Source organism: Cololabis saira, chromosome 11 (assembly GCF_033807715.1).
Source record: "Cololabis saira isolate AMF1-May2022 chromosome 11, fColSai1.1, whole genome shotgun sequence".
NCBI classification, from domain to species: Eukaryota; Metazoa; Chordata; class Actinopteri; order Beloniformes; family Belonidae; genus Cololabis; species Cololabis saira.
The window spans coordinates 17,071,330-17,090,646 of NC_084597.1; the positions used below are offsets into that span (position 1 = coordinate 17,071,330).

Genomic DNA, 19,317 nt, shown 5'->3' on the forward strand with positions numbered 1-19,317 from the left:
CGATATGTTCGTTAGCTCCCACAGGAACCTCCGTTCTTTCTGATGTAGCTGCAAAACTCATCCTTCCATGTGTTTTTCGCTTGCATGATTTGCCTTATGTTTGTTGAAATTATCTGGGGAAAGGAAGTACGGTTCCCTGTGAACGGGTTGGTTGGATACGAGAGCCAATAGTTCTGATGCAAAAATGTTGGTTTTGTATAATATTATAAACATATACATACACATACATACACATATATATATATATATATATATGTATATATATATATATACATATATATATATATATATATATATATATATATATATATATATATATATATATATATATATATACAGTATATATAAACTCAATTACGGAGGTTCCCAAAGGAATGAATGGACTTCCGGACGCCTCTTATAAGTACACAGAAGCAGATGAAAACAAGGCGTTACATTTCCAGTAACTATGACCTGATGATTTCAAAGTAATAACCCCCGAAAAAAAGTATTTAAAAAAGAAAAAAAGCGAATTGAGTTTAGTGTTAAATACTGTATCATTCAGGTAAGTACGAAGTAAAGCAAAATGTAGCATACAGTATACATCTATTCTAATCCTACAAAAAAATTACTGTGAGCTGGACCTCTTTGATGATTAACATCTTTAGAATGACGGGTGATAAATTATTAACATACATATTAATGAAATATTGACATCACAAAAAAAACTGCATACGGATGACCTTGACTAGCCCTTTTTGGTTTCTGCAAGAAATCATGCTGACAAAGAACGGTCAAACAAAATCTTCCACGAATTTGGTACCGTCGAAGTGTTAAGACAAATGCATCCAGCTATTTGGATTTAAATCCTCACATGAATCAAATAAAAAATACCGTTATGAAGCGGCACTGTGGTACAAAATAAGAGGATGGCCATGGTTGCAATATTGCACCGTGATGTTCTGAGAGTTCTTTCACAGTTCAGTTTCAGAGCCCTTCTTCCAGAGGAAGCCGTTATCCTCCCGGTCTATTCGAATCCTAGGTGAACCATACGAATATGAACCTTTGTCGACACTGTAAGACAAAGGCACACAGGACGATATACAGTAAATACACGCAAGCTCACATGAAGACGGAGTCAGACATACGTGAAGTGCATCATTGGTACTTACTCACACAGTGGGAGACTCTCGATAGTGATCAGCACGGTGAAAGGGAGTTAAAGAGAGTCGTTGACTCATCTCCTTAAAACAAAGAACAGAAAAGCATTTTAAGAAATATGTTTCAAGCTAACAAACATTTCAGAATGGAGCGAGAGGAGAAAAGAAAGCAAGCACTGCAGAGCCTTTTATTTTTAAGGCGATATTACTGATCTTATGGAAAAGTCACTTCTAACATTTCAAAGCGGTAGATTAGAATCAGTATTAGAGGGTTAGCACGATAGGGAAAAATAGGAGCTCAAAGCTTTCAGGAGCAAAGTTCAAGCAGCTCTTGAAGTTAAAGGAAAACAAACCCTGGCTAGTACTCACTATCCAAAGACTTATTCCCCAACATGGGCTCCTGCTCCATCATATCCATAGAGATTTTTATACTGGGGATTTTTTCATGGTAGGGGTAGTCAGACTGTGGGAGGAGGGAGGGACAACATTAACACACAGTTTCTTTTTGTAAAGGTGAGGATCTACTTGAGTCTGTGCAGATAATCACAACACCAATAGGTACATGACAGGGCACCAGACAATGTTTTAATCACACACACTGAAAGGAAATATCAACTTTAGGTGACGTTAACTTACAAAGTCAGTTTCACTGTCAATGCTTCCCTTCTTCTTGTTTTTCTTTTTCTTCTCATCCTCCTTCTTCTTCTTTTCTTTCTCTGGGATCACGTCGTCCAGATAGCTGAGGTCGTGTTGGGAGAACATCCAGTCCATGGACTTTCGGACAGCAACCAGCGCCAAAATCTACAAAACAGTCAGAGCTGTTGGCTTTCATGCTCTTGCACTGAGCCGGATGCATTTGTGCTGAGTTACACGACAGCCGTTTCTCACCATGACGGGGAAAATGATGGCGGCCACAGTAGACTTGAGGATCCAGAGGAAAGCCAAGCACACGGCCTGGATGAAGGTAAAGAGGTGGATGCGTCTCTGGGGGACATGGCGCAGGTAGATCAGGTCTGGCTGGTGCTTAGCAGGCATGAGGAGCAGCTGCAGGCGATCCATTAACTGACACCAGCACACACACAAAAAGGACAAGTTGAGTAAAACAGCTTGTGTAGACGATATGAAGCCTATTTAACGTTGATTTTTAAGCAGCAATTCTGCACAGTAATATCTTTCTTTTTTAAATGGGATGCAGAAATAATTTTTAATTTGATGATAATTTTAGTGATGCACTGTTAAAGTTTCTGCTTCTTTACCATCTAAGCCAGGGGTCGGCAACCCGCGGCTCTAGAGCCGCATGCGGCTCTTTAGCGCTGCCCTAGTGGCTCCTGGAGCTTTTTCAAAAATGTTTGACCTTTTTTTTTTTTCCTTTTTTTCTTCATTTTTTCTTTTTTTCCTTTTTTCTTCTTTTTTTCCTTTATTTCTCTTTTTTTCTTTCTTCTTTTTAAATCTCGACATTTCGACTTTTTAACTTTTTTCTCGACATTCCAGCTTTTTTCTCAACATTTTGACTTTTTTCTTGACATTCCAGCTTTTTTCTCAACGTTTTGACTTTTTTCTTGACATTTCGACTTTTTTCCCAAAATTTTGACTTTTTTCTCAACATTTCGACTTTTTTCTTGACATTTCGACTTTTTTCTCAAGATTGTACTTCAAAATTTTTCTTGACATTTCGACTTTTTTCCCAAAATTTTGACTTTTTTCTCAACATTTCGACTTTTTTCTTGACATTTCGACTTTTTTCTCAAGATTGTACTTCAAAATTAATCTTGACATTTCGCCTTTTTTCTCGACATTTCGACTTTTTTCTCGAAGTGCATAATGAAAAAAAAAATCTTCCCCAAGTTATAACTAATATAGAAAAATGCAGCATGTGTTGTCTTCATTCTAAGGCTGATACAAGACTTTTCATTTTTCATTCATTGCGGCTCCAGACATATTAGTTTTTTGTGTTTTTGGTCCAATATGGCTCTTTCAACATTTTGGGTTCCCGACCCCTGATCTAAGCAATTTGTGGAAGGGGTAGATGTAATGGTTTAATCTCTTTTATTCAAATGGTATAGCAAGTCAGTGTCTACCAATAAGTGATTAATATATCCCTGCAGCTCACTCAGTTTCTCAATACGCTTTATTGTCTCTGCTCTTGAGGAGCCTAAGACATCATTGGTTGAGGTTTGGCTTCAATTAACGTCAGTGTGTAGTCGTGTATGGTCAAGATATTTGCATATTTCTTGCTTCGCCCATTTCATTAAGGATGCATCCAGTGGAGACTTAAAATGGTCAACTGTTACCTAATTGCATTTTTTATTAAATAACTTGTAAAAATTGTAAATTATAATTATAACATACTGCTGCTTTTGTGATCTGTAAAAGGCTTGCATTAAGACAGCTGGATTTCCTTGTCTTGGTTCACCCTCTATCCAGGAGGCATCATCAGTTCCCTTCAAGGTGGAAGGGCATCAAGAACCAAGAACCCCCCCCCCTCCCAAATAACAGTCCAGAAGTCTTGGTGCCAAGACTTGAGGATCACAATGATCTGGATGGCTGGAAGTCTACACTACTGTTGCCGAGTAGTTTTAAGACATTTTCATGCAAGAATGTACTTCTACACTAGCTTGTACACTAGCTTGTGCAGCTATTGCAGATATGAATATAGTTTGACAACATCAATTTTCTGTGTAGTTTCAGACACTTCAACTGCCAGCGAGACAGGGAGCAGCAATGGTTTGGCCCTATTAGGACTTAAATCCAATTAACAGGCCAGACAGACTCACCTGGACACCGTTGAGTGATGCTACACCCATGTAGAGGAACACACCATAGAGCACAGGCATGGGAATGAACTGGAAAACACAGGAGACAGTTAAAGACAAAATAAAATACTATTATCATCATCATGTGTGACTGGCTGTAGTTTCCCAATTAGGGACAATTTGAAAGATTCTTTCCTGTGTTTAAAGGCCCCATTATGGATGACAAGTATTTGTACTTTTAGCTTCACTGCTTAGTTAAAAAAAGCCCTCAAGCAGCTTTTCTGAGAACGTGCCTCCAGAGGATGCACAGTCACCAGGCACGTAGCTGTCACTCATGTAGGTTTTATAAATTCTTGTTCAGTATTAGATGCACAAAAGAGAAGAGACAAAAGTGAGATGGAAAATGCGACTGCAGGACTAAAAACGTTGTTTCAAAATGTCCAGAAGAGGGAGCAGCATCTCCAACAACCTCCACATGGCTGCTTCTCTTTTCTTTTTGTTTTGCAGCTTAAGGAGGGAATGAAACCCCCGGAGGCTTAAAACCTCAATCAACATGCTTATTTCACATTGAATTACTTCAAATATGGGAGCTCCTAATCGGATGAATACAGATTTAAAATTATTTAAAATTTCAGAAAAGCGAAAAGAGTTTGTCCTAAAAGAGGCAGACAGTAATCCACGTTTCCATGGAGGAATTAAGAAGTTGGAGCACTACCTGGAGGATAGGAGCCATGAAGACGGAGAGTCCCGTCAGGAGGAACACAAAGATTCCAGTGACCCTTTGTTCCCTGGATAGGATAGAAAAGACAGATCATCAGATAGAACTCAAAGCAAAATCAAAAAACAAAAACAAATAAAAAAACAAAACAATTTAAACTAATTTCTTGTGCAAATAAACATAAAACTTGTTAATACAGTGGATATGTCAAGTACATGTTACACCGTTCAACCCGATAGCACCAAGTGAACAAAACCGAGCTCAAAAAAGAGAAAAGAGATGAAGTTTGTTAAGACAATACGAAGGAAATCGCTGTCATCGGCTATACAAATCCACGATGCAATGATTCAAACTTTGTAGACTTTGAGAACAAAAATAACTTATTTCCTGACTACCGACTCACTTAAATTTGTTTTGCATTTTATTCAAAGAAATCCAGTAAACCTCAATTGTCACAAAATAATGAAATGAAAGTACTTTTATTATCTGTATTTGCAACATTCTGTGTTTACATTTTCTCCATCTTTCTTCTTAAATATGCTTTTGTTTGTTTTTGTTTTTTCTCCATCTGCAATTTTCAGATGATGATGACGTGTGAACTCACCTGACACCCAGAAATTTGGGCTGCTCCCCAGGGGCTGAAGTCTGGGTCTCCATTTTCAGGGAGTCGATATGGGCGATGGAGATGACTGTAGCGGCTACGTACCATGGTAGCCCCATGAAAGAACAGATGATCATCAGGATGGCTACCCAAAACAGGTCTAAGTGATACCCTGCCCCTTTCTGAGCAAAGTAGGATAAAAAAAATGAGAAGAATTAGTTTATGGGAATCTAAACAGTTATATTGGGCTATTTTTGGTGCTATTATATCTCCTTGTGCGTGTGAAACATCTACAGAGGAATATATTTCTTCCACAAGACACAAAAACCTCTAATTTATAACATTGCCATGAAATACATTAGTACGATTCACTCTGAGCAAGTAGTCTGACGTGCCTCAGACAAAGAAAATAAAGATGAAATCTTAACAAAAAAAAGGATCAATAGTCTGTTATTCAAAGGCAATTTTCCAAGATTGGATTAAAATTAGTTTTGTACTTCCTAGAAGTGCTGTACCTTAAAAACTGACATCATTTCTGCTGTACAGTTTCAAGAAGCTTGTGAGTTTCACTTAAATTGTTACAGTAATAATGTGCTTGATGTAGTTAAAAATGGCTGTTTTAAAACAAACAAACTCTTCTGACTGATACAGATCTGAAGGTAGGAGGGTAGAAGTCCAAGAACAACCTCGTAGACAGGAATGCGCCAGTGTTTTAGTGCATGTTTGGACAACAAGGACTATCTAACAACAAACAATGATGAGAGATTTAAGGTTAGTTAAGAACCTCAGAGCTAGAAGATGATCTTTCCAGATGGAACTCTCTTCCCATTACACTCATGGGAAGAATAGTCACCATTAAAATGATGGTTTTACCAAAAGTAAATAATTTTTTCTCAATGATACCATCCAAACTCCCTCCTTCTTTAGTTATTGGATTCATATGTATCAAAATTTCTGTGGAAGAATAAAACACCACGTATTAGTTTGAAGACATTGCTCGGGTGGGGGGCTGTGGCTAGGTCGTCTCCGGTTTTCCTGGGGTGGGGGGCTGGGCTGTGGGCGTGGGGGTCCCGCTCGAGGGCCCGGCCCTGCCTGGGTGGGGGGTGGCTGTCTGCGCTGGGGGGGCATTGCTGCCTTGGTCCTCCGTCGCTGGGCGGGGGCCGCGTGCCCCTGCGTCTGTGGGGACTCCGTGACCTTTGGGGTGTCCTCGGGGAAGTGTGTGGGGCCGGGTCCGGGGATCGGGCCTTCCCTGGCCGGGGGGTTTACGGGCAGGCGCGGGGGCGGGGTGGAACCATTCTCAGGTGTCTATGTCTTATGTTGTCAGTATGAATGGAGGGATGTTGGACCATTTCCCCCTCTGTCTGGGGGCTCTGACGGCGCCGGGGGCGCCCGTGGAGGTACAGTGGGGCCCTGGCCCGGCTTGGAGGGCCGGCCCCCGTCAACTTGGATGGCCGGTGGGGGAGCGTGGGCATCTTTTCAGGGCCGGCTCCGCTGGTCCTGCCTCCTGGCTTCGTTCTCTGCTCCCCCTCCTTCCCCCCCTACACGATTCATACGCACATAGGCGAAGGGGCGGGGGGTCCGGGTCGTGGGGGACATTATCCCGCGTGGCCCGGTACTCCCCGCCTCACGGTTTTAATAACACTGTAGACACTGCACATTCAACATTTAATAAATACATTTAACAAGGATACTTAGTTCTGGAGGGGGGGATCACTGTCAGTATGATACCCTGACCTCCCCCTCCCTGTTTTTATTGCATTAGCCACATGCACTCAACACCAGGGTCGGGAGGGGGGCCCACATCACCCGCGTTCCCTCGCCGGCCTGGGATGGGTGGGTGGCGATGCCCAGGCCTGGCGGGGCTTGCCACGCAGCCTGGGGTGCCTTCTGGTGGTGCTGGACCCCCCCGGGGAGGGGGAAACGGTGCGTGATTGTGCATCTTTGTCGTTGAGAATGCGGTGTGGAAGGGTCCTGCCATGGAGGATTTGGGCCTCCATTGGCAGGACAACAAAATTTAATAATAATCATCATTATTATTATTGTTATCATCATTATTGTTGTTAGTATATTATATTATTATTATTACTATTATTATAGAAACCGGACAGCCACGCATACACACACACACACACACACACACACACACACACACACACACACACACACACATAGCCACACAGACATATACATACACGCACACACACACACACACACACACTGGCTTGTTCACCTGCATGCTTGCTCTGTAGGTGTTGGGGTTAGTTAGTCGCGGTAGCTTAGCTTAGACTGGGATCAGATCTCGAGATTTGGGTCGATTACTGCTCATGTTTTGGTCGGCTCCGTGTCGGTTTCGTGTTTCGTTTGTGGTTTTTGTTTCAGATTTCCAGTGCTCGACGTGGGCCTCCGTGTGCTCTTGCTTCCTGGGTTAGCAGTGGATGTCAGTGGATTGGTGAAAGGGCCTCTCTGTGTGGAGTTTGCATGTTCTCACTGTGTTCCCTTGGGTAGCTAATGTGAGCTACCCTCACAAAAACAAGCAACAGTCCTGGGCTACACACTGCCCACTCTGGCCAACCGGGGCGCCAGATGGGCTGGGGAGGATCTGGCCGGAATAACATGATCCTTCCATGCGCTACGTCTGGCCAGAGAAACCTCACCCTGGCTGGTGAAAAGAAGCGGCCTGCTCACTCCTCAAGTAAGGAGGAGACTTACCCTAACCCTAACCCTCCTGGGGTTGGCAATGGAGAGCAATGCCCAGGACTGACTTAGGTAGGAGCACTGGGTGATATAATGGGTAAAAAATCAGGGATTAAAAAAAAAAAAAAAGTATAAATGTTGGTTGGGCCAGTTTGAAATGTGGACAAAGCTTAATTTAGATACTATAAAACAGTTGCTAAACACATTAAATAACTTTATTACCATTGCAGAGATTAGAGACGTAAAACATCCTTGCATTTCATTCCCACAATGCACCTACTGTACCTTGAGTTTGTGCTCTTTCCTGTTGACGATCACAGCAGTGATCTGCTGATCCATAAATATGAGAATGGTAACCAGCAGGGCAGGGAGTGCAGCTGCCAGGTACACCCACCAGGGGTTTCCTCCAAAAGGACGAATAAACCAGCCCCTCAGCGGATTTGTGGGCTAGGAAAGTAAGGAAACGACAGAATTTACTATCACTATGAAACACGTGACTCGTCCTTTACGTCTGAGTGCACACCGGTCAGGTGTCTGAATGTGGATAGCAGGGCATAAAAACTACTCAATGTAATACCAAGTCTTAAGAGGTTACCTCTGCATGCTTGGTTAAGTCGTTGCACTCTACAGAGTTTGAGATAGTTGGTGCATAATTTCACGACAGAAAAACAGAGAATTAAACCTCTGTGGTCAAACAAAGCTGGCTCTGTACGTGCAACTTGAGGACTGCGTGTTCTCACATCTCTTTTAATCAAATTTTACCCTGTCCTCTACTCACGGGCGGGGGTGCGGGGTTGCCAGCTAGAGAACATTTGAGATTAGCAATCTTCAAGAATGTCTGCGTCTTACTTTCAGGTTATATGCATCCTAACATGTTAACTACAAAGACAGCATTATTTCTTTAGCTTTTATAAAGAATTACAGGGGCTTTCTTGCGGAAACCTGAATCATTATCGGTGTAATCAGAGGAAACTGAACTGGGCTAACCCCCTGTCACTCTGAAAACAGCCCGACAAATGTGTTGATGGGTGCAGAGTTGAATTTTTATTTTTGGCTCTGTATTGTCGGTGTATACCTTAAATTGACGAGGCACAATGAGCTTTGGAGTGTTCACACCAACAAAGGCGTCCACGCCACAGAAGAGAAGGATGGTCAAGATGATGGCAAAGTCGCTGATAAGCTTCCTCACCTGGATGGGAGACAATTGACAAATTATTGCATGTTTTGCAGAACATTTATTTGTCATGTAGGTATAGACCAGGGGTCCGTTTCACAAAGCAGGTTCAACAAACTCCCAGTCTAATCCTGAACTCTTAGTTGATCTACTCTGAGATCGGAAACTCTGAGTTTTCGGTTCCAGAACAGCGGATTTGAGGTAATTTACTCAACTCTAAGTAGTTTCACCTGGAGTTACAAGCGTGCGCCACAACTATAAAAAGCCAGTATCTATAGAGCCCTGATACAAGGATTCACCATGGCAACCGGCGACAACAAAAGATACACATACTTTTTCTTTTTTTTTTTAAACTTTATTTAACATTTCAATTTACAAAATCCCTTTGAGGAAAAATTAGTTTGCATCTGAAGATCCACATACTTCACGCCGTGTCCTTTTTCAGCCGAATGGAATTAGAGATTTTAATGCGCGCATACGGCGAATTTGAACAAGTTTTTTGAAAAAAAGAGTAACACCGCAGCACAGAATATAATATAAAATTAATTTAACAGATCTTTACATCATTCACCTGCAATCCTGTGGAACTCCTCCTTGGTGGCTTGGACAGGTTGATCATAAACCTGTCCAAGCCACCCGTCCCTTGAAATACGGAATTGTTCCGTAATTGGGAATTAAAAGTTGCGTTACGTATTGCAGTGTTTCCCAACCCTGGTCCTTGAGGCCCACTGTCCTGCATGTTTTAGATGTTTCCCTGCTTCAGCACACCGTGATACAAGTGGCTGTGTCATCAACAGAAGTGTCAAGACCTTGATGACAAGTTAATTAGGACCATTAATTAGAATCAGGTGTGATGATGAAGGGAAACATCTAAAACATGCAGGACATTGTGCCCCGAGGACCAGGGTTGGGAAACACTGCCGTATTGAACCAATACAGACACATATTATGCTCTTATTTATTTATGTAATAATATACAGGTGGAGGTCGGAAAATTTGAATATATTGCAAAACTTAATTCGTTCGTAGTAAATTCAACTTAAGGTGAAACAAATATTATTTCCCACTACATGCAAAGTGAGATATTTCAAGCCTTTATTTGTTATAATTTTGATGATTATGGCTCACAGTTTATGAAAACCCCAAATAAAAAATCTAAAAAAATTAGAATATATTATGAAATCATTAAACAATTCAATCATTAAAATTATAAAAAATAAAGGATTAACATATATTGCTCTGCGAGTACTGAGACTATGTAATATACATGTATTACGTGGTCTGATAACCATCTCCCGACGAATATTTATTGAGCTGCGCATTAATGCTGCACCTTCATCAATTGGGTCTTCATCAAGGACATGCCATGTTCGTGACAATGGACTTATAATATATATACTGACTCTGTTTTTAATGACAGACGGCAGAACTTCACCAAAAATCGCCTGCTGACTGAATGAATGAGGAAATCAAATGTGCGTGCGGCTCTGAAAGAGGCGGAGACGCAGAGAAACTCCAGGTTCATTGATATAAACCTGGTCCCGACCAGGTTAGGTTCAGAGAGTCTGTTACTACGGTAACTGACCGAGAGCTTAAGTTACCTCTCTTTGTGAAACAGGCTAGAGTTACCTCTCTTTCTCTGGTTTGAGTTACCTCCCTTTGTGAAACGGAAAACTCAGAGTTTCCCTCATTTCAGGGTTAACAGACTCCGAGTTTTCACTAAACCTGCTTTGTGAAACGGGCCCCAGGTGTAAACCATGGAGTGGAGTAGACCCTTTTAGGGGCTACGTCACGATGATGTAACGGAAGCAGCTGGAGGCAAAACAGAGAACGACTGAATGAAATTTGGATAATACAAATATCCACAGCTGTTTAATGTGCTGTATAAAAGTTTTAAGATTTATTTTTGTTGTGTTGTTGGGTGCCAGAATGGTAGAAATGTCGCTCCCAATTAAAAAAAAGACCGGAGGGAGGCAATTATTAAAAATACTTGTGTCTGCAGCACACACTTCATATCAGGCAAGTTTTAAAAAATGCATTTACTGTGATGTTAACCATCTAATCAGAAATTGGATCAGTAATAAGGGTAATGATAAAATCATCTTTCCACTCAGTTATGGGTCAACTAGTCAGGGTCAGTATCTTTTAGTAAAAGTATTTACAGTATTTACGTTAGGCACTCAGACTAGGTCACCGGTGTGAGTTTCATGAGTATTATTTTCATGTATAACTTTAAAAACGTGTAAGCTTAGGACTGCTAACGCTGCACGGGGGGGTTGCTGGTAGGTTGTTTTACCTCCAGCTCTGCCCACTAGATCATATCATTCTTTGTCCTAACTAGAAAGGAGTCTACAGTATGAGCTGTAAAAACTGTTATTAAAGGACTTGGTTACAAGCACCTACTGAACTGTTTGACCAAAGGAAGACGGAACAAGAATGCATAACATTTACAGGTATAGTCGTCAAAGGAAATTTGTACAGAAAGCAACTTAAATTAACTTTTAAAGCAGCACAACTTTCTTACATGTTAAAATGCAAGTTTGAATTTAATTTGGTTGTATTAGTGGGGACTATCACCAAAAGTCTGCCAGAGTAACTGAACTCTGGTTTCCTCTGTCTCCTGTGACAACGGATGTTACCTCGGTAACTATGGTTCTGTGAGTCCCTGCCAGAACTGAATATTGTTTACGGCAGTGGTCTTCAACCCTGGTCCTTAGGACCCCGTGTCCTGCATGTTTTAGATGTTTCCCTACTTCAGCACACCGTGATACAAGTACCTGTGTCAACAACAGAGCTCTCTACATAGACATATATAAAGGCTAGATGACTCGTCCGCGCTGCTGCCAATGGAGAGCGACGTCGTCACACGGCGGCCATCTTGCCACAGGAGAGCTCGCTCACTTTAACATTGTGTTTAATGGTGCCTGTACTGCTTAAACAACCTTAACTTGCTCAATTCTCATCAGATTTTCTAACAGTTTGGTTTGTTATGAACGTCAGAGATGTAGTTATAACACTGCATACTTGTGAATAATTATAAACATTGAAAAACGTACTTTTATATGAAAATAACCAGAAACAGATAGCTATAACATGGTAATTATATATATATATATATATATATATATATATATATATATATATATATATATATATATATATATATTATTACATTATGATGTATTTATATCATGACATTATAACATCTGTGTATATATATATATACATGTTATATGGTAATAATATATATGTATATATGTTATAATGTAAATATAAATGTTACTAAGAATACTATGGAAATATTGATTTAATATAAATACCATGTTATAGCTATCTGTTTTGGTTATTTTCATATAAAAGTACGTTTTTCAATGTTTATAATTATTCACAAGTATGCAGTGTTATAACTACATCTCTGACGTTCATAACAAACTAAACTGTTAGAAAATCTGTTGAGAATTGAGCAAGTTAAGGTTGTTTAAGCAGTACATGCACCATTAAACACAATGTTAAAGTGAGCGAGCTCTCCTGTGGCAAGATGGCCGCCGTGTGACGACGTCGCAGCAGCGCGGACGAGTCATCTAGCCTTTATATATGTCTATGTTGATGACAAGCTGATGACGACCATTAATTAGAGTCAGGTGTGATGTTGCAGGGCAACATCTAAAACATGCAGGACAGGGGGGGCACGAGGACCAGGGTTGGTGACCACTGGTTTACGGCACCGTGTCACACATCAATGACAACAAAACTACATCAGAGAGGTTCAGTGGACATCATGGTTGAGGCAACTAAGAGAGTGGTGCTTGATAAGAACAACAGGAGAAAAATGCTTATATCCAATTTCAGCATCCCAAAAAATATTGCCAGGTTGCGTGGCTGTAGGGAGTTTTTGATCTAGATGGAAGAAGCACTTTCCTGCTGAACTGCAAAAAGCTCACATGAAAGATCACAATGGACCACCACACCTTTGAATGAAGTGATCTGCAACAATAGAGCTTCAGGATTTCTTTGCATAACTGCCAAAGCCTGATGTTAAGAAAATAAAGAAATAAAGAAAAATCATAAGAGAGAGAGAACGAGACAGAGATAGAGGGGCCATCATTCACCGTTGTGGGGAAAAAGCGACTTGTCTTGAACGTCTTCAGACCCATGGAGCATGCGTAGGTACCAAAGAAGAGGATGAAGGACATCAGGGTGATGTCAGGCACGTAGCCACAGGCGTCTCCGACCAGCAGCCCGCCGTACTTCACACACTGCTCCCTGTTCAGTGAAGCCCAGGTGGCATTCACTGACTGGAAACAGACCAGAACATGTTTAAAAAAAAGAAACAACCAGTATCTACAACTCTTTAAAAAAAAAAAAAAGACACTACATACCAGATCAGTACTATTTGTCCAGTCAGAAATATCAGGGACTTCTGTCGAGTTGCCTGCTGAAGAGAAAATTATATCTTAACTCCACAATGAGAATACTTTCGATACTTGCTGTGTCACAGCTTCTGTTCAAAACCCGTCTCAACAATTATTTCCAAAAATACTTCCTATGCACGCATTAGTAGGGACAAAGTACACAATGGTGTCTACAGGCCGACACATCCTTTTTTATGACTGTTCAGCTCGCAGTGTTTGCATGGTTGTCATAAAGATACAGATTTATTCCAAACAATTAAAACAAAAAATACCGTATTTTCTGGACTATAAGCCGCACATGTATATAAGCCGCATCCGCTCTATTTTTAAAAAAACAATAAAAAAAGATATACAAGCCGCACCTGTATATATCTGCTCTATTTAAAAAAAAAGATATGCAAGCCGCAGATATTTCTGTTGTTAGATTAGATATTTACTACATGTACAGAAGGATTCTGAACTGTAAATGATGTACATGTTTGTACCTAAATAGATCCTTTCCTAACAGTGTCTTTTAACACGGCAGCAACTTTTCTGATTAAAACGGGACAGAACCAAGAGAAAATAACCGCTATTTATTTATCTATTTATCTGTTTGAAATCTGCTTCTACCTACTTCTATCTGCTAAAGAAGAAGTAGCGTATTCTTCTTTGCATTTATTTTGTCTTAGTTTTTATTCTAATTCCGGTTAGAGCGCCCCGAGCGGTGGAAGAAAAATCCACAGAATAGCCGCACCTTTGTATAAGCCGCACGGTTCAAAACCTATGAAAAAAGTAGCGGCTTATAGTCCAGAAAATACGGTAGCTCAATTTTTTTAGTGGTGCTATCAGAAACCTATAATAATCCATATTTGAGTGAGGACTCTGAGAATGTATCTGGATTTTCCTAGGCAAAAGTAGGTTACGCACCGATGCAGTGGCAGTCGTACTGAGTGATGAAGTTGTTGTCGTAGTGAGAGTTGATTGGGTTGTGGTGGGCCAGCTTTATCATCTTTTTGAAAGCATCATAGATGAAGATGAAGCTGATGAGTGCGGAGAAGCCCTCCTCCGTGAAACGAGTGAAATACTGCACCAGAAAGCTGGCGTCCGTGGCGACCAGCACCAGGCAGAATGCGGCCGACCACAGGCCGATCCACAGTCGGAATTCAAGGTAGTCGAAGCTGTTATCTCTGCGGAAGAGTAACAGTTTTACACAACAACGAACAACTGCATCTATGCATCCTTAAATAACTTCCTCCTAGGAGTCATTGTAGTTTCAGCTCTTCCTGATCAAAATTGATTTAACTGAGAAGCCTCTAAATGCTGGTTACACTACAAGTAAGCAATGGTTTAGGGGAGTGCTTTTAACGGCACTTGTGCTACAGTATGTTAATCAGCTGCCGGTGGCCTAGCAGCTGCCACAAATACTGCACCCGTTGGAAACATTTGGAGGCTGCACAGGCCGCAACATTCTTCCCTCACAGCGCAAAATTAAATGAGAGTGAATTATTAATAGTGGAACATAATCAGTGTGGTGTTTGGTAATGCTAGAAGACTGGAGGAGGCTGTACAATGGAAGGAAGAGAAAGAATTCAGCGGTGAACAGTCTTTAGCAAAATAATTCAATCTGCTCAATATCTGCCTGCACATGGGGACAGATCTCTCATCTGTTCTTTTTTCAACCTTCTCATTGTAAACGTTTCTTTTTCTGGCAGTGATACAAATGTAATTTTTCATGAACCTTGACATTTCTTAATCCTAAATCATGTTTCTGGTATACTGACGAACATGTAGAAGTTTAAAAGTGGCAAATACATCACATTTACTCAACAATTTGCTCTGGTGTGGCGGAAATCAGTTTATAAACAAAACCCTCATTGATTTGAGATCACAATTTGTAAATTGCTTCTTGTCCATCCGCTGTTTGAGGATTAGCCAGAGGTTCTCGATGAGATTGTTATTTGTGGAGTTTCCTAGCGACTGTTATTACAAACGTGGGTGGTCTCAGGTGGCTTCACTGTTGCCATGACGCAGGACTCATGGTTGCCTTGACCTTTTTTCTTCTGCGACCAATCAATTTTCCAGATTTAACAAAACACCTAGAAGTGCGTTTTGCTGGAAAAATGTACTTTCCGCCAGTCTTGTGTAGATCTTGGTGCTCCATCATTTGAGAATTATTAGGATTATTATCTTACGATAACAGGGTCAACACTTGTTTTTCTTCCGCCCGTCTTGACACGAGGCGATTGTTCAATAGCGGTGATCTCCGTGTATTCACACCCACCAGCTGCTTCTACGGAGAACACTGCACTGCAGGTGATTTGATTTCTGAGCTTAATCCTCACGAATCAACAGACATTGCATTTACAGGACACCCTGGGACATCCCGACTCAACTCTGTCTTTAAAAGATCTCACTATGTTTAGCAGCGGTTTTCTTGCTTTTGAGAACATATTGATGGAACGTAGTGATGCCTTGACACATTTCTCCTGAGGTTACCATCTCCAACACCAGACGACACCATCACCCTGAAAGCTTTCATTTTGTAACTGTCTGCTCCCATTATTCAGTCACACTGAAGTACCAAGATTTGTTCAACAAAATTTGTATCACTGCCCAAGCTTTTGTCCGTCTGAACTACGTGATTTTACATGAGTCATAAGGGCTGTGCCAATCTAAAAGATCATTTCTCCTGCTTTCTTGTTTCACATTTGCTCCTAAACCCTCATTTTTAATTGGAGTGAGTATGATCAGGAGCTACTCACTTGCTGAAATTGAATAGGAGTCTTTCAAAGACGAGCACCGGGCCCGTGCTGCTGAGAATGGTCAGGGGTTGACCGGCCATCAGACAAAACACTGCTCCAGTCAGTGCTGTACCCAGGAAACTTTCCAACACTCCCTGCAAAAAAAAAAACATATGCATATCAGACTTATAGAGTAATTCAATCTAGGGCTGTTCGATTTTGCCCAAAAATAAAATCTCGATTTTTTTCTCTCAAAATCCGATTTTCGATTACGATTATCTTGTGAATTGACAAAAGGCAAAGAAATGATTTCAAATATGCTGTTTTTTTATTAAACATTTGCCCCATTGGGCTTTAAGTGCAAACTTTGCTCTTATTAAACCAAAAATGAATGAATAAAGTGCAAAACTCTGTAAAATAAGTTGAAAAAAAGTTTTAAAAAATATAATAAAATATAAAGTTTTATCTCTGAAAAAAAAAAAATCAGCAAATCAGCACTTGCAAGTTATATTTCCAATTAAATAAAACAAGACATTTTCTAATTAAACTAAACTGGGTCTTTGCATGCTAAATAATAATGCAACCCATGAAGGAGGTAGAGGTGTGTAATGTCAGTCATTACATTTGCTATTCACATTTGCAAGTTTTTTGCAAGGAACACGAGCCGGTCTACCGCATCTGGCTTGAGGGATGCCCGGTGGCATGTTACAACGCCCCCTCCTACACTAAAGAGCCTCTCCCATGGGGCACTTGTCGCAGGTATTGAGAGGTATTTCCATCAATCATTAATATGGTATCAATCATTAATATGTGTGCAGACAAGGTAAAAAAAAAAAAAAAAAAAAAAGTGAAAAATCGATTTTACGATTTTCACGTTTTAACATCGTTCTAATTACATAATCGCGATTACGATTTAAAATCGATTAATCGAACAGCCCTAATTCAATCCTAAGAAAAGATTATACATCTTTGTTTCAAGCATAACTATGCAAGCCAGCTTGGAAAACGCATTCTTTCATCACCAATATGCGGGTCATGGGCATAAATCCACATGCGTGGATGGAAGCTTTGTTTTCAGCACACAGCTGTGGCTCTGGCCCATCGAGTTTCCAGTTATGTCAGATTTCTTTACCCCCCCCCCCCCACCCCCCCAAACAGCCAGACTGAGGCTACAGTAGCTGAGTAATCTGGATCTGTGGTTATTTACAGCAGGGGCAAATCCCCGAGGCTGGTGCTCTGCAGGTCTCCGCCACAGGAGGGGCCGAGGAAAGCAGCTCCCTCATTGGACCGATTCTTAGTCGCAGGGACACCAGAATGGATGCAGCAAAGGCTGTATATCATCGTACAAGTTAGAAGCAACTCCAATAAGGAATCAACAGTTGGCACAACAGATGGCTCTCATATGAGCCTCTAAGCTCTAATTTAGCATGGCTTATCAGCTGAAGAGACCGCGTTAGTTTAACACGGGGTGCCGTGATGGAGCTGAAAATTGTTACACAACCTTCAATGTCATGCTTCGAAGTGGACCCCCACTCAAGCGGAGCATATGCTTTGTTTCTACATGAAAGACAATGTAAGACAAGTCAAAGAGAAGGAGGGATGGATGCCAACAGCTGTCTATGCTGTTAAAGCAGTTTAACAGCAGTCGGTTAACCAGTGCTCGTTCACCTTTTCATCAAATTTACTCTCATGATATAATAATAATACTAATATAATTAAAAAATCATTACATTTGTGGTAATAAATTGATCTTCTGAGATTAGTATAAACAACGTAAAAATTCCAATCCTGTAACTTTTGCACAGACTCATATCCGGCACTTTACAAACCTCATTGTACATTTCTGTCTATACTTTTTACCTATCCTAAGTTCCTAAGTCACTTTTGTACAGACTCACCCGGCACTTTAAAACCTCATTTTGTACATTTCTGGTCTACATTTTATTTTACTGTTTATACTTTTTATTGTTTATACATTTCATTTTATTTTATCTCTTATATATTTGTTTTTATATTTGTATTGTGTTGCACCAATCCCCAAAACAAATTCCTTGTGTGAAAACTTGGCAATAAACCCTTTTCTGATTCTGATTCTGATTCTGAACATGTCATCTGAGGAGGCTTTAACACTGTAAAAAAAAAAAAAGAATTCAATTGTTTTCCTCGGGCCATGGGAAATGATTCGTCACAGTTTCTGCTCGTTTCCGAGGGAGTTACATGCGTTCAGCTCGTGCGTGCTCAGCGTGTTTGATCAGGAGTTTTAAGCAAGCAGCTGCCATCAGTTGTTAGTGGCAAAGATAATGAGCCCAGCGGCCGACGACGCACCAAAAGCTGGCGAGGGAATCAAATCAAAGTCTGTATTTGAGACAGCTACAAAATAAAAAAGATTAATGATTTAATGGTGAGTTAATGATTCAAGAAGTCAAACGAGACCGGTGTGGCATTTCCTTGATGGTGACAATTGAGGGAACAGAAAGAACTGAAGAGTGATGCCAAGTGGCTTTTTTTCTTTTCACATATGGTTAAGGCAGTTTGACGCTTCGCCCCCGTTTTAATCCTAGTCTACCATGTTTGCTGGTGGCCGGTTTGTACATCTGCCTATTGTCCTGTGCAGAACACCAAATACCGTATTTTCTGGACTATAAGGCGCTACTTTTTTCATAGGTTTTGAAACATGCAGCTTATACAAAGGTGCAGCTATTCTGTGGATTTTTCTTCCACCGCTCGGGGCGCTCTAACCGGAATTAGAATCAAAACTAAGACAAAACAAATGCAAAGAAGAATACGCTACTTCTTCTTTAGCAGATAGAAGTAGGTAGAAGCAGATTTCAAACAGATAAATAGATAAATAAATACCGGTTATTTTCTCTTGGTTCTGTCCCGTTTTAATCAGCAAAGTTGCTGCCGTGTTAAAAGACACTGTTAGGAAAGGATCTATTTAGGTACAAACATGTACATCATTTACAGTTCAAAATCCTTCTGTACATGTAGTAAATATCTAATCTAACAACATAAATATCTGCGGCTTGCATATCTTTTTTTTTAAATAGAGCGGATGCGGCTTATATACAGGTGCGGCTTATAGTCCAGAAAATACGGTACA

General features: G+C 40.6%; 1 pseudogene; it reads right to left on the reverse strand.

Annotated features, from left to right (window-relative positions):
* Positions 1-343: 343 nt before the first annotated feature.
* The window catches only part of LOC133454430 (electrogenic sodium bicarbonate cotransporter 1-like), a 44,876-nt pseudogene continuing 25,902 nt past the window's right edge, over positions 344-19,317 (reverse strand).